Source organism: Balaenoptera musculus, chromosome 1 (assembly GCF_009873245.2).
Source record: "Balaenoptera musculus isolate JJ_BM4_2016_0621 chromosome 1, mBalMus1.pri.v3, whole genome shotgun sequence".
NCBI lineage: Eukaryota > Metazoa > Chordata > Mammalia > Artiodactyla > Balaenopteridae > Balaenoptera > Balaenoptera musculus.
Window position 1 is genome coordinate 165,831,834 of NC_045785.1, and position 12,880 is coordinate 165,844,713.

Below are 12,880 nucleotides of genomic sequence, written 5' to 3' on the forward strand. Positions count from 1 at the left end.
TTGCGGTGCGAGGGCTTCTCACTACCATGGCTTCTCTTGTTGCGGAGCATGAGCTTTAGGTGCACAGGCCTCAGTAGTTGCAGCATGCAGGCTCAGTTGTGGCTCATGGGCTCTAGAGCACAGGCTCAGTAGTTGTGGTGCATGGACTTAGTTGCTCCGCGGCATGTGGGATCTTTCCAGACCAGGGATCGAACCCGTGTCCCCTGCATTGGCAGGTGGATTCTCAACCACTGCACCACCAGGGAAGTCCCCAATACATTATTTTTAAATGTCTAGTTTTCAACACAAAAATTATGAGACTTGCCAAAAACTGGGAAGGTGTGACCTATACACAAGAAAAAAAGTGGGCAACAGAAATTACCTTTGATTACCTTCTGATGTCAGACTTACCAGAAAAATACTTCATAGCAGATATTATAAATGTGTTCAAAGAACTAAAAGAAAAGATGCTTAAACAAATAAGGAAAGATATGATGACATTGTCTCATTAAATGTAAAGTATCAATAATGAGACAGATTTTTTTGTTTTTTTTAAGTATAACTGACCTACAACACTATGTTAATTCCTGTTACACAACATAGTGATTTGATATTTCAATAAGTCTAGTTACAATATGTCACCATACATAGATATTACATAGTTATTGACCATATTCCCCACACTGTGCATGTCATACCCATAACTCATTTATTTTATAACTGGAAGTTTACACCTCTTAATCTCCCTCACCTATTTCTTTCCTCCTCCCTCTCCCCTTCTTCTCTGGTAACCATCTGTTTGTTCTCTGTATCTTTAACTCTGTTTCTGTTTTGTTATATTTGTTTATTTGTTTTGTTTTGTTAGATACCACATATAAGTGAAATCATACAGTATTTGTCATTCTCTGTCTGACTTATCTCACTTAGCACAATACTCTCTAGGTCCATCCATGTTGCCACAAATGGCAAGATTTCATTCTTTTTTATGGATGAGTAATATTCTTTTTTGTGTGTGTATATATGTGTATACCACATCTTTATCAATTCATCTACTTATGGGCACTTCGGTTGCTTTAATATTTTGGCTATTGTGAATAATGCTTCAATGAACATAGGGATGCATATATCTTTTCTAGTTAGTGTTTTTGTTTTCTTTGGATAAATACCCAGGAGTGGAATTGCTGGATCATAGATATTATTTTTTAAAAAAGGAAAAAAATGGAAACTCCAGTGTTGAAAAATACAATAACAAAAAATGAAAAATTTACTAGAGAGTTCAACAGTAGATTTGAGCTGAAGAAAGAATCAGTAAGTTTGAGAACAGATCAACAGAGATCATGCAGTCTGAAAAACAGAATAAAAATGAATGAAGAAAAATGAACAGACCCTCAGAGAAATGTGAGATACCATTAAGTGTATCAGCATACAAGTAATGGAAATACCAGAGGGAGAGGAAAGAAAGGAGCAGAAAAAAATATTTGAGGAAATAATAGCTGAAAACTCTGTAAATTTGATGCAAAACATCAATATACAAATATAAAAGCCCAACAAACTCCAATTATGATAAGTACAAAGAGATCCACAGCCAAACAAATTATACTCAAAATGTTGAAAGACAAAACAAAGAGAAAATCTTGAAAGAACCAAGAGAAAATGATGCATCGTATATAATGGAACCACAATATGATTAACTTCTGACTTCTCATCAAAAACAATGACGGCAAGAAGGCAATGGGATGACATATTCAAAGTACTGAATGAAAAAAATAACCCTGTCAACCAAGAATTATATATCCAGCGAAACTATCCTTCAAAAATAAAACTGAAATGAAGACATCCTAAGATAATTAAAAACAGAATATTCATTGCTAGCAGACTAACCTTAAAATAAATGCTAAAAGAAGTTCAGACTGAAAGCAGTGACTCCAGACAGTAATTCAAATCCACTCAGAAAAACAAAGAGTGCTGGTAGAGGTAATTATGTAAGTAATTATTAACGACAGTATAATTGAATATTTTTTCTCTGTTCTTCTCTTAACTGATTTAAAAAGCAATTATATAAAACAGTATGTACATAAATGTATTTCTGGTACTGTAACATATAAAACATAATATGTTTGACAATAACAGCACAAAGAAGTTTTGTGGGAACAAAACCACCTTGGAATAAGGAAATAACACTAGATGGTAACTCCAATCCAAAGGAACATATGAAGAGAACCAGAGATGTTAACTAAAATGCTGAATGTAACAAATCCTCTAAATATATATTGTTTTCCTTTCTTCTCTCAGCTTTTTAAAAAGGCATAAAATTATATAAAGTAATAATTATAACAATGTATTGTTGGGTTTGTAACATATGTAGACAGAAGCACAGTAAGAAGAATAGCACAAAATAGGGGAGGGTAGAGTAGAGGTATATAGAACTAGCATTTCTAAACACACTGGAGTTTAGTTAGAATGAATCTGATATAGATTCTGATAAGTTAAGATACATATTGTAGGGGCTTCCCTGGTGGCGCAGTGGTTGGGAGTCTGCCTGCCAATGCAGGGGACGCGGGTTCGAGCCCTGGTCTGGGAGGATCCCACATGCCACGGAGCAACTGGGCCCGTGAGCCGCGATTGCTGGGCCTGCACGTCTGGAGCCTGTGCTCGGCAACGAGAGGCCGCGATAGTGAGAGGCCCGTGCACCGCGATGAGGAGTGGCCCCCGCTTGCCGCAACTAGAGAAAGCCCTCGCACAGAAACGAAGACCCAACACAGCCATACATACATACATACATACATACATAAAAAAAGAATGTAAGCAGACAAGAATATCATTAAAAAAAAAAAAAGATACATATTGTAAGCCTTGGGCAAACACTAAGAAAATTACTAGAAATATACATATTTAAAGGAACTAAAATATTACACTGGAAAATATTCGTGTAATACAAAAGAATGAAACAGACACTTTAGATTCAAAGATCCAAAAAGCATTTTAAAATAAATCTGAAAAATATATCTTGCAAATAACAACCCATGAGAGCACAATAACAGCACAAAGAAGTTTGTTGGGAACAAAAGTGTATTGGAATAAGGGAACAATGCTGATAGTAACTCTACTCCTAAAGAACAAAAGAAGAGAACCAGAATTCGTATTAGTATAACTTGTGTAGCTCTATTAGTAATCAGGCAATATAGACTTAAAAATATGTTACTAGTGATAAAGAGGGGTATTTTATGATAAAAGAATCAAGCCTGAAAAAATGTAAGTATTGAAATAATCGAAAATATGTCCTCCAACCACAGTGCAGTGAAATTGGAAAGTCAATACTAGAAAGAAGTTTGGGAAAGTCATGAATATGTGTAGACTAAACAAAATACCCCTAAATAACAAATGGTTCAAAGAAAAAATTGCAAGGGAAATTAGAAAACACCTTGAGATAAGTGAAAATGAAACCACAACACACCAAAACTTATGGGATAAAACTATAGTAGTACTTAGAGGGAATTTATACATGTAAATGCCAATATTTTCAAAAATGAAAGATCTCAAATTGATCATCTAAACCTCTACCTTAAGACTTTGGAAAAAGAAGAAAAAGTAAACCTAAAGTTAGCAAAAAGAAGGGAATAATAACTATTATAGCAGAAATAAATAAAATAGAGGATAGGAAAAATAAAGAAAAGCAATGAAACCAAAAATTCAATTAAAAATAGGCAAAGGATTTGAATAGATATTACACCAAAGAAAATATACAAATGTCCAGTAAGCACAAGAGAAGATGTCATTAGCCACTACAGAAGTGCAAATCAGAACCACAGTGAGATATCACGTCACACCCACCAAGGTGGCTATAACCAAAAAGATAACAACAAGTGTTGTTGAAAATGTGGAGAAATTGAAACACTCATACATTTTTGGTGGGAATGTAAAATGGTACAGTCAGTACAGTTTGGCGACTCCTCAAAATGTCATACATGGAGTTGCCGTGTGACCCAGCAATTCCACCCACAGGTATATACCCAAGAAAAATGACAACATATATCCACACAGAACAGGTAACATATATCCACACAGAACAGGTAACATATATCCACACAGAACATGTAACATATATCCACACAGAACACGTAACATATATCCACACAGAACACATAACATATATTCACATAGAACACGTAACATACATCCACACAGAACACGTAACATATATCCACACAGAGCATGTAACATATATCCACACAGAGCACGTAACATATATCCACACAGAACACGTAACATATATCCACACATAGCACGTAACATATATCCACACAGAACACGTAACATATATCCACACAGAGCACGTAACATATATCCACACAGAACACGTAACATATATCCACACAGAACACATAACATATATCCACACAGAACACGTAACATATATCCACACAGAGCACGTACACGAACATTCATAGCAGCATCATTTGTAACCAAAGCATAGATGTTATGACTTTGTTAAATTAGCATGTGTTAAGTGGAGCACAGAGTGCTAGATGGTGAGCTGCAGTTCAACAATAGACCACAAAAGAAAGGGAAATAGAGAAGATTATCACTCACCAGTCCTAGAGGAAGTACATGCCATGCCCCAAGGGTCCACGTGGGGAGGTGAAGTCAAGGTACAGACAGAGAGAGAGACAAGACCAAGGGCACATGCCTCTCTTAGGGTCTGAGGGTAGAGTGCTTTGGGGTTCCCAGGCTAAGGTTAGATTGGTTAATTCAAATTTAAAAAGCGGGGTTTTGTTCAATTCCACAGTGGTCTTTTCTAAGGGGCACGTAAGGCATACAGGCTCTGGGAGACAGTGGAGGCTTTTGGTCACAAAGGCTGTTGGGTAGTGACATCAGAAATGGGCTGCTATCCAGGGCATGTGCTTGCATGTGAGAGGTGCGGGTGTCAGTTTAAGGTCCCTGGAGGCCACTTGGCCAAACAAAATGGATGCCAAGGCAGCAATCCCGTGGAGTAGCTTAGCTAAACTCGTGACAATGAAACAACCCACATGCCTATCAACAGGTGAGTGGCTGAACAAAATGCGGTGCATTGATACAATGGAATATTATTCAGCCACTTAAAGGAATGGGGTACTGACACATGTGGGAATGTGGATGAACCTTGAAAACATATCGTTAAGGGGAAGAAGTCTGTCACAAAAGGTCACATCTTCTATGGTTTCATGTATATAGAACGTCCAGAAGAGGAAAATCCATAGAAAGATGAAGTAGATTAGTGTTTGTCTAGAGCTGGGAGGAAATGGGGAGTGATCGCTAACGGGCACATGATTCCTTTTGAGGGTGATAAAAAGGTTCTAACTTTGATTCTGGAGATTTTGCACAACCCTAGGAACATAGTAAAGTAATTGAATTATGCACTTTGAATGGATAAACTGTATGGTATGTGAATGATAATCAATCTGATTTGAAAAAACACTGACTTTATATACAGCAATAGCTTAGGAACAGGGCTCAGGTTCTAGTTGGGAACGCAGATTCCTTTCACACAAAAATAAATAAAACTGCAGTTCAATATACTGATATAAAATGAGTGACACTCTCAGAGCTATGGGATTTTCAGGCAGGAGAGGTCCCCCAGGTGGAGAGACTGTTTTAGAAAAAGCTAGAACTTCACCTGAGCCTGGAAAGGTGAATATTCATTCCTAGGAAAGTAGGGAGAAGCCAGGTGTGTGGTCTTGCAGGTGCGTCACGTCATGGACCAGGCAAAAAGGATGCAAATATGAAGGACGCCTCAGAAAGTTTGGCCCCAGCTCAGGGTTTCTATAAGGAAGCAATGGAAATTTTTTAGAGTCCATTTGATAGGTTAAAATGGTATATTTTTGTGCTAATTTGCATTTCTTCTATTACAGTGAGGAGGATCCATATGTTTATTAGTCATTTTATTTGACAGACGTTTGTATATTTGTGAGGTTTCTTTCCATTGAAATGTTTTCCTTTTGTCTTATTAATTTTGTAGAGTTCTTTATAAATTAATTAGTATATATTATAATTTATAATACATACATATAGGGCTTTTAAAAAATATTTAAGTCACAATTCTATCTAAATTTTGGATAAGCCTATGGCATGGTATAGGGATTTTTTTTTTTTTTTTAATATATAAATAGCAAATTGTCCCAGAATCATTTATCAAGCAATCCATCTTTTCTACATGGATTGAAAATGCCTCTTTCATTACATAAACAGTAGATCCAAGTAAATGGGTCCCATTTTCCCTCTGGTTTCTCATGCTCCCTGGCACACCATGATGTCATGCAATTTGGAAAGCACCTTGCAAAGATTTATCTCAAAGAGAAAGTTGGAAATCTCCTAAATCAATGATAGATAATAGAAGATCATGGTGCATGCCACACAGTCACTTCACATGACGCTGTGGAAGACCTAGAATGATCTGGCAAATGCCCACCGTAGTATCTTCGGCTGGTGGAATTACCAATGTTTTTCACTTTCCTCTTTTCTTCCATTCAAATCTTCTGCGACTAAAATATTCAGAAGACAAAAAATAAATGTTAATAAAACAAAAACGCTTTCAAGAATTTAAATCCTTGAAGGTTTAAAAGAACTCAGACACAGGCATATCTGGGTCCTGCGCACAGAGTTATACCAGGTTCAGCAGCTGCTGGAGTTGGTCCTACCAAAGTCCACGTGGCGGGCTCCCCCAGGGAGATCACCTCAGATGCCTGAGGCCCTCCCATCATGATCCGTCTCAACCCTACTTCCCACAGCTGGCACTCCCCTCCCTACTCCTCCTGAGAGGACACCAGATGAATCATCCCTTAATTGCATAACAAGGGCAATGGGCCGGGTAGAAAGCGGTGCACATCTTTCCCCCAGGGAGCAGGGAGTCCACAGGGCCTCCTATCAGTGAGAGCCAATTGTTTTGGAAGCCACGCAATGTAGCTTCTGCCCCGAGCTTGGGGAAAAACAGCATGGCGACCCACATACCCTCCAATGGGAAGACAGGCGCTGGGGGTGAGAGAGCGGTTTACTGTAAAGACCACTTGGATGTCCAGCATAAGGTATGTGGGAGGGTGGGGAACGAAGGGGACCAAGGCAGAAAGAATGGTTCAGTCTCCACCTGGACGGAAAGCGTGACCAAGAAGGTAGTGTTTGGATTTATGGGAAATGAGCCTTCTCCTGCAGGGCTTTGCGCCCTCGTGAGGCCTTTCGGTCAGTTTCCTTATTTAAATAATGGGGATAATGATATCTATGTCATTAAGTGACACGTGCTATTAAGCGCCCGGCAGGGCCTGGGCTCTCCTGAGTGTTCCTTTCCTCCACATGTGCACAAGGCATCCCTCCCTGCCCCCCACCCAGGGCCTGGAATGTGCCTTTAGGCAGACCCCGTGCCAGCAGCGACCGGCAGACCAGCAGGCAGAGCGTGTGCAGCAGGTCCTGCCTCTCCTGGGGATGCCAGGGTCAGGCACTGGGCCAGTCATGTGACTGTCCGGGCTCCAAGGTAAAACCCAGCGCAGGAGATGCCGTGGCTGCAGCAGAAAACCCTAGGGCTTCTTCTTGTATATTGTATTTCCGGCCCAGCAAAGAGGCGTTGTACAAATTCAACACATAAACAGCAGTTTGGGCCTTAAGCTCAAAAGCCTTTTGGCATTCTTCTGTTTCTCCTCCTAGCCGGCGCCTCCCCGGCGCTAGGGCAAGAAGCCCAGAGAGTTCTTTGATTCCTCTCTCTCTCCCTCAGCCCGGCACCCACCCCAGCAAGTCCTGCCACGTCTGTTTCCTAAACCAGGCTCTGGGGAGCGCCCTCCCCGCGGCCCCGACCCCGGGCTCGCTCTGCGGAATAACCCAGCAGCCCCCTCAGAGCTCCCCACCCAGGCCCAGCCTGTCCCCACTGCCGCTCTGGGGGGTCTTTACACAACATGGAGTTGATCCCACTGCCTCCTCCCCACCCCTACTGAGGACCACCGCCTTCCCTTTCCTCTATCGCTGAGGCCCTCGCGCTCTTTGGCTGCGGGCCCCTCCCCTCTCCCCAGACCCTCCCTCTGGCCCTGTCCCCTGCTGGGTGCTCCCGCCACACTGGCTCCTCCTTCTCAGACGCTGCTGAGCCCCTTCCCTCCTGCAGGCTGCCCTGCTTCTGACAGCTGGGTGAAGCTTTCTCCTTGCCAGGAACCCCTGCCCCACGGCTGTCCTCTCCTCCAACAGCCATCCCCACTCACCCACTGGAGGCTCAAGGCCCCTTACTTCCTCCATAACAGTTGTTTGCTCATTTGTCTTTCTTTCCCTTTGGTCTGTCCCCCCCGAGGATGCAAGGGGCAGGCACGCAACCTTTGTTACTTGTGTGCCATCCCAGCCCAGTGCTGGGCACAGAGGAGGTGCTCAGGTAACGCTTGTTGCACAGCTGAGGGACTGAACATGTGGAAGAAGGAAGAAATTGATAAATGAATGACAGCGGACGGCCAACACCCTTGTCTGACCCTCCAAGACGCAGTGCCGTGGCGGGGTGGGGAGAGGTCCTGGGCAGACACCCACACATCTGACCTCAGGCTGGCTTGGAGCCCCAGGACTTCCCATGCGAGCTTTGAGTGCTGAGCCTTGGAGAGAACTCAACATCCGGTGCGCCAGCACCCCAGCTCCAGCTGTCGGCGTGTCCTCTGTCCTTGTCCTCTCATCAGCAAAGGCTCATTGAACTCCTATTATGCGCCAGGCATCATTCAAGGCACCGAGGATGCAGCAGGGAAGCAGACAGCCCCTGCTGTCATGGAGCTTGCATTCAAGGGGGGGAGGGAGACCCCCAAAGAGTGAGCAACTCAGAGAGAAGCGAATGCAGAGTGGGACGGCAGGGAGCAGGGTGCTGGGATGGAGAGTGACACCCGTGGATGGCGGCTGGGGAGGGGGAAGGTCAGGCAAGTTCCTGACCTCTGCTTCAGTCTCTTCATCCGTGAAATGGGCTCATGACAGTCCCTCCTCATAGGGCACCGGTAGCCCGTAAATCAAGTCTCCCCCTCGCCTGTTCAAAGCCAGCATAGTGCCTCCTGACACTAAGAGCCCTGCAGGATGTCCCCACCACTAGCTCCACGCCCCCCAGCCTTCACCTCCCTGAACTTATCCCCTCCTGCTGCACCCCCAGCTCCCTCTGGGCATCCTGCTGCTTCTCAGTCAGGCCAGGCAGCGCATGGGACAAACTCCACTCCCTTCCAGACCATACCCAGGGAAGCCCCAAGACCAGACCCCCGAACCGAAGCTCAGGGTCTCACCCTCCCCGCCATTCACACTCCATACGCTCAGGGTGAGGGGCAGCCGAGGGCAGCAGTGGGTTCGTTTTGAGTAACTTTTCTAGCGTTGTCAGCAATTACACAGGGAGAGCTTCACGATAGCCTACTTCCTTGTTCCCAAGCCAGGTTATCCAATGGAGGTGCCCATGGAACCCACGCATTCTCCACGGATTTTTGTTTTGTGTTTTATGTTGGCCATAAAACAATAAACAGGGACCAATTTTTGCCCCAGTTACGCCACCAAGCTTCCTACAGAGACTTGTTCTGTTTCTGTCCCTTCCTTTCCCCGCCACAAACACTTACCCAGCACCTACTATATGCAAACACGAGGCTGGAGGCAGTAGGAGGGAGATCACATGTGTTAACAACTCATTCTAACAGAGAGCAGAATAAAATGGGGCTAAGGCTCACTGCTGTGTCCAGAAGAACCGATTCTTTCCAGCCGCAGAGCTCAGGGAAGGCTGCATGGAGGAGGAGCCCTTGAGCTGAGCCTTGAGAGAGAAGCAGAGCTCCCAGTGCAGGGCTGGGAGGTGGCTGATGGAAGGGGGCAAAGGCCAGGGGGTGGCCTCTCCTGGCCAATCCTGGCAATCCTCCCCACGGGGAACCTTGTTCTGGAAGGAGAGCCGGGCAGAGGGTGTGGTGGAGCTGGGGAAAACAGCAGTGGTGCCAGAAAAACAACTTGGATACCTCTTGTTGGCAGGGGACTAAGGCTGCTGGGGAAGTGATTCCTATTGTTTCTGTTTCCTCCGTGGGGGGCTGCTTGAGAGGACGCAGCAGGTCTCTGATTGTCAGTGGCCTTGAGAGCTTCTCAAGAGGAAGGCAGAATAGGAAGAGCCCCCTTGAAGAAATAAAAGCTAAGCAAGGATCAAACGACAGCACCCGTGATCTTGTAAGAAGCAGGCTACAAGAAAATTACTCAGATTCAGAATGCCGGAGCAAAGAGGCACTCGGGCGCCATCCACTCCGGCCTCATTATTTTACAGAAGAGGATGCCCAGGTCCAAGGAGGTGAAGTGACTGGTACAAGGCCACACAGCCCATTGCTTTCCTGACTCTGTACAGCACTCAGATTACTTCCTGGGGCCAAGAGCAGGTGGAAGGAAAGACAGAGGTCCCTTCTCCCTCCCTCCTATGTTAGCAGAGGGTGGTTCCCAATTCCCAGCCAGGCAGGCCAACGCCTGCCCAAGTGCCCATGAAGACCTCGTGTCACAGGGAGAGCCTCACACGGGTCCCGAGTGGCCCACCCCCTCCCTGCCCACCAGCCTCCTTGGCTCTGAGGCCCGGGAGGTCTGCCAGCTCTGGTTCCAGCCCCACCAATCAGGAGAGCAAAGCAGGACGGGCCTCGCTCACAGCAGAAGGATGTCCTCAGCAGAGGCCTTTGTTTGCCAAGGTCAAGGTCGGTGATCAGGCTGGGGCCGCTGCACTTTACCCACCCTCCCCCCGTCCCACTCAAGCCACCCCTGCCTTTTGGGAAGCCTTCCCAAGACGGGGTGAGGGGCCCCTCCTATGGGCCCCTGGGTCCCCCCACACACACACGCATCACACGGGGTTGTCTGAAGCCATACGATGGACTGCAAGTTCTCTCAGGGCCAACCCTACTTTGTTTATTCTAGAAATAACAACACCACAATGACACATTTTGAACTCTTTCTATGGGTTTCACTGTGGTGAGAATTAACTCACTCTCTCCTGATAACTCTACAAAATGGGTAGAGTTATTACCCTCATTTGTCAGGTGGGTAAATTGCGATTCAGAGGCTGAGCCTCTTGCCCAAGGTCACAGAGGCAGTGAGTCGTGGAGTCAGATTTCAGGGACACAGCAATGTGCCACCCACATTTGTCTGCTGGGATCGTTGTGTGCAGAGAGCTTTCCAGGCTCTTGAAGAGTCCTTTCAAGACTGCCTCAGTCCCTGAGAGCAGCCTCAACTAAAGTCACGCGCCTTCCCAGGGCAGCCCACGTCCATGGACTGATCAATGTGGGGTATTAGGCCTGGCCTTCCCTGGACAAACCAGGTCAACCCTGAAGGCCCGTTCTAGCATCAGAGCTCCTGTGACTGGGAGAGGGCTTTACTGGGCCTGCAATGCAACTCAGCTTCTCCCTCTGCTGAGTCCTGCCCCCTTCTCCTTGGGGGTTGATCCCAAGGCAACCCTATAACCACCCTGCACGTGAATCTCCAACCTGCAAAGGTCTGTTTGACACCAGGATACAGTGCGGTAACCATGCATCCAGTTGCCCTCCAGTGAAGCAGCTCCACCACCCAGCGTGGTGCCGGCTGCCAACTAGAAACTGGCACTTGCCATCTGCCTCTACCAGGATGAAGCCACTAGCCACTGCAGTCAATGACCTTCAACACCCCCTGAAAGGAGTTCAGGGCGGAGATCAGGGATGAGTTTTTCCCTGTGCTCTGGGAAATACTGGCAGAATAGGCCTTCAGATAGTTAGATATTTTCAGGAGAAGATTTTATGAGCCCAAATACTTGCATCTTCTCATATCTAGAAAAGCACTAAAATCATTAGTGCTTTAGGAGACATCTGCTCCTCGTGACTAGCGGTAAACTTCAGGAGACTAGCATCAAGCCTCTGCAAAGATGCGTGCTTGACACCATGTATCTTCCTTCCCCCAGATCACATATATGCTGACATCCCCCCACTCCTACCTCTTCAGAGCAGTTCCTCAGAGCTATCTAAGAGGCTGTCTCCCAGGCTATATTTCTCATTTTGCCCCAAATAAAGCTTAAGTCACAACTCTCATGTTGTGCATTTTTTTTCAGTTGACACGGAACACAGCAAAAGTGCTCGAAATGTATTTGTAATAAAGAAGACGTGGTATACGCATACAATGGAATATTATTCAGCCCTGAGAAAGGAGGAAATCCTGCCATTTGTGACAACACGGATGGACCTGGAGGACGTTATGCTGAGTGAAATAAGTCAGAAAGAGAAAGACAGATACTGTATGATCTCACTTATATGTGGAATCTGAAAAAAGCCAACCTTGTAAAAACAGAGAGCAAAACGGTGGTTTCCAGGACCTGGTGGGCAAGAGAATGGGAGAGATGTTTAAACGCACAGACTTGCAACTAGTAGATAAGTAAGTCCTGGAGATCTAACGCACAATCTAGTGAATATAGACAACAATATTGTACTGTAGTCATCAAACTTGCTAAAAGACTAGACCTTAAGTACTCCCACCACACGCGTGCACACACACACACACACATAATTATGTGACATGATAGAGATGGTAACCATGGCTACAATGACAATCATATTCCAATATATAAATGTAACACATCAACATGTTGTACACCGTAAATTTACACAGTGTTATATATCAAATACATTTCAATTAAAAAATATTTTTTGAATAAATAAATGAACATAAATGAAGAGACTCCTTGGATGATTTAACAAAAGTGAGTATTTGCCTTCCCGGTCTTCACTGTTTATAACACCTAGCCAGTAGGTCCCCTGCATGTTTACGATGAGGGGGGCGGAGACCCCTGCCCGCCACCCCTCCTGAGCATTCGCGTGCTTTCCCACCGACGCTCAGGCTGCCTGTTTGTCCTCTGAACACTCTGTGCCCCGGGGACTGAAAGGACTTCTGCATCTCCATGTTACAGATGAGGCCAGTC

The 12,880-nt window shown here is 45.1% G+C and overlaps 1 long non-coding RNA gene across 1 annotated transcript; it reads right to left on the reverse strand.

Annotated features, from left to right (window-relative positions):
• Positions 1–239: 239 nt before the first annotated feature.
• Positions 240–9,724, reverse strand: LOC118904334. Its single transcript, XR_005021961.1, has 3 exons — positions 9,549–9,724; positions 6,289–6,497; positions 240–325 (listed from the first exon to the last, which is right to left on the reverse strand). It is a non-coding gene; the product is annotated as an uncharacterized LOC118904334 (long non-coding RNA).
• Positions 9,725–12,880: the final 3,156 nt, after the last annotated feature.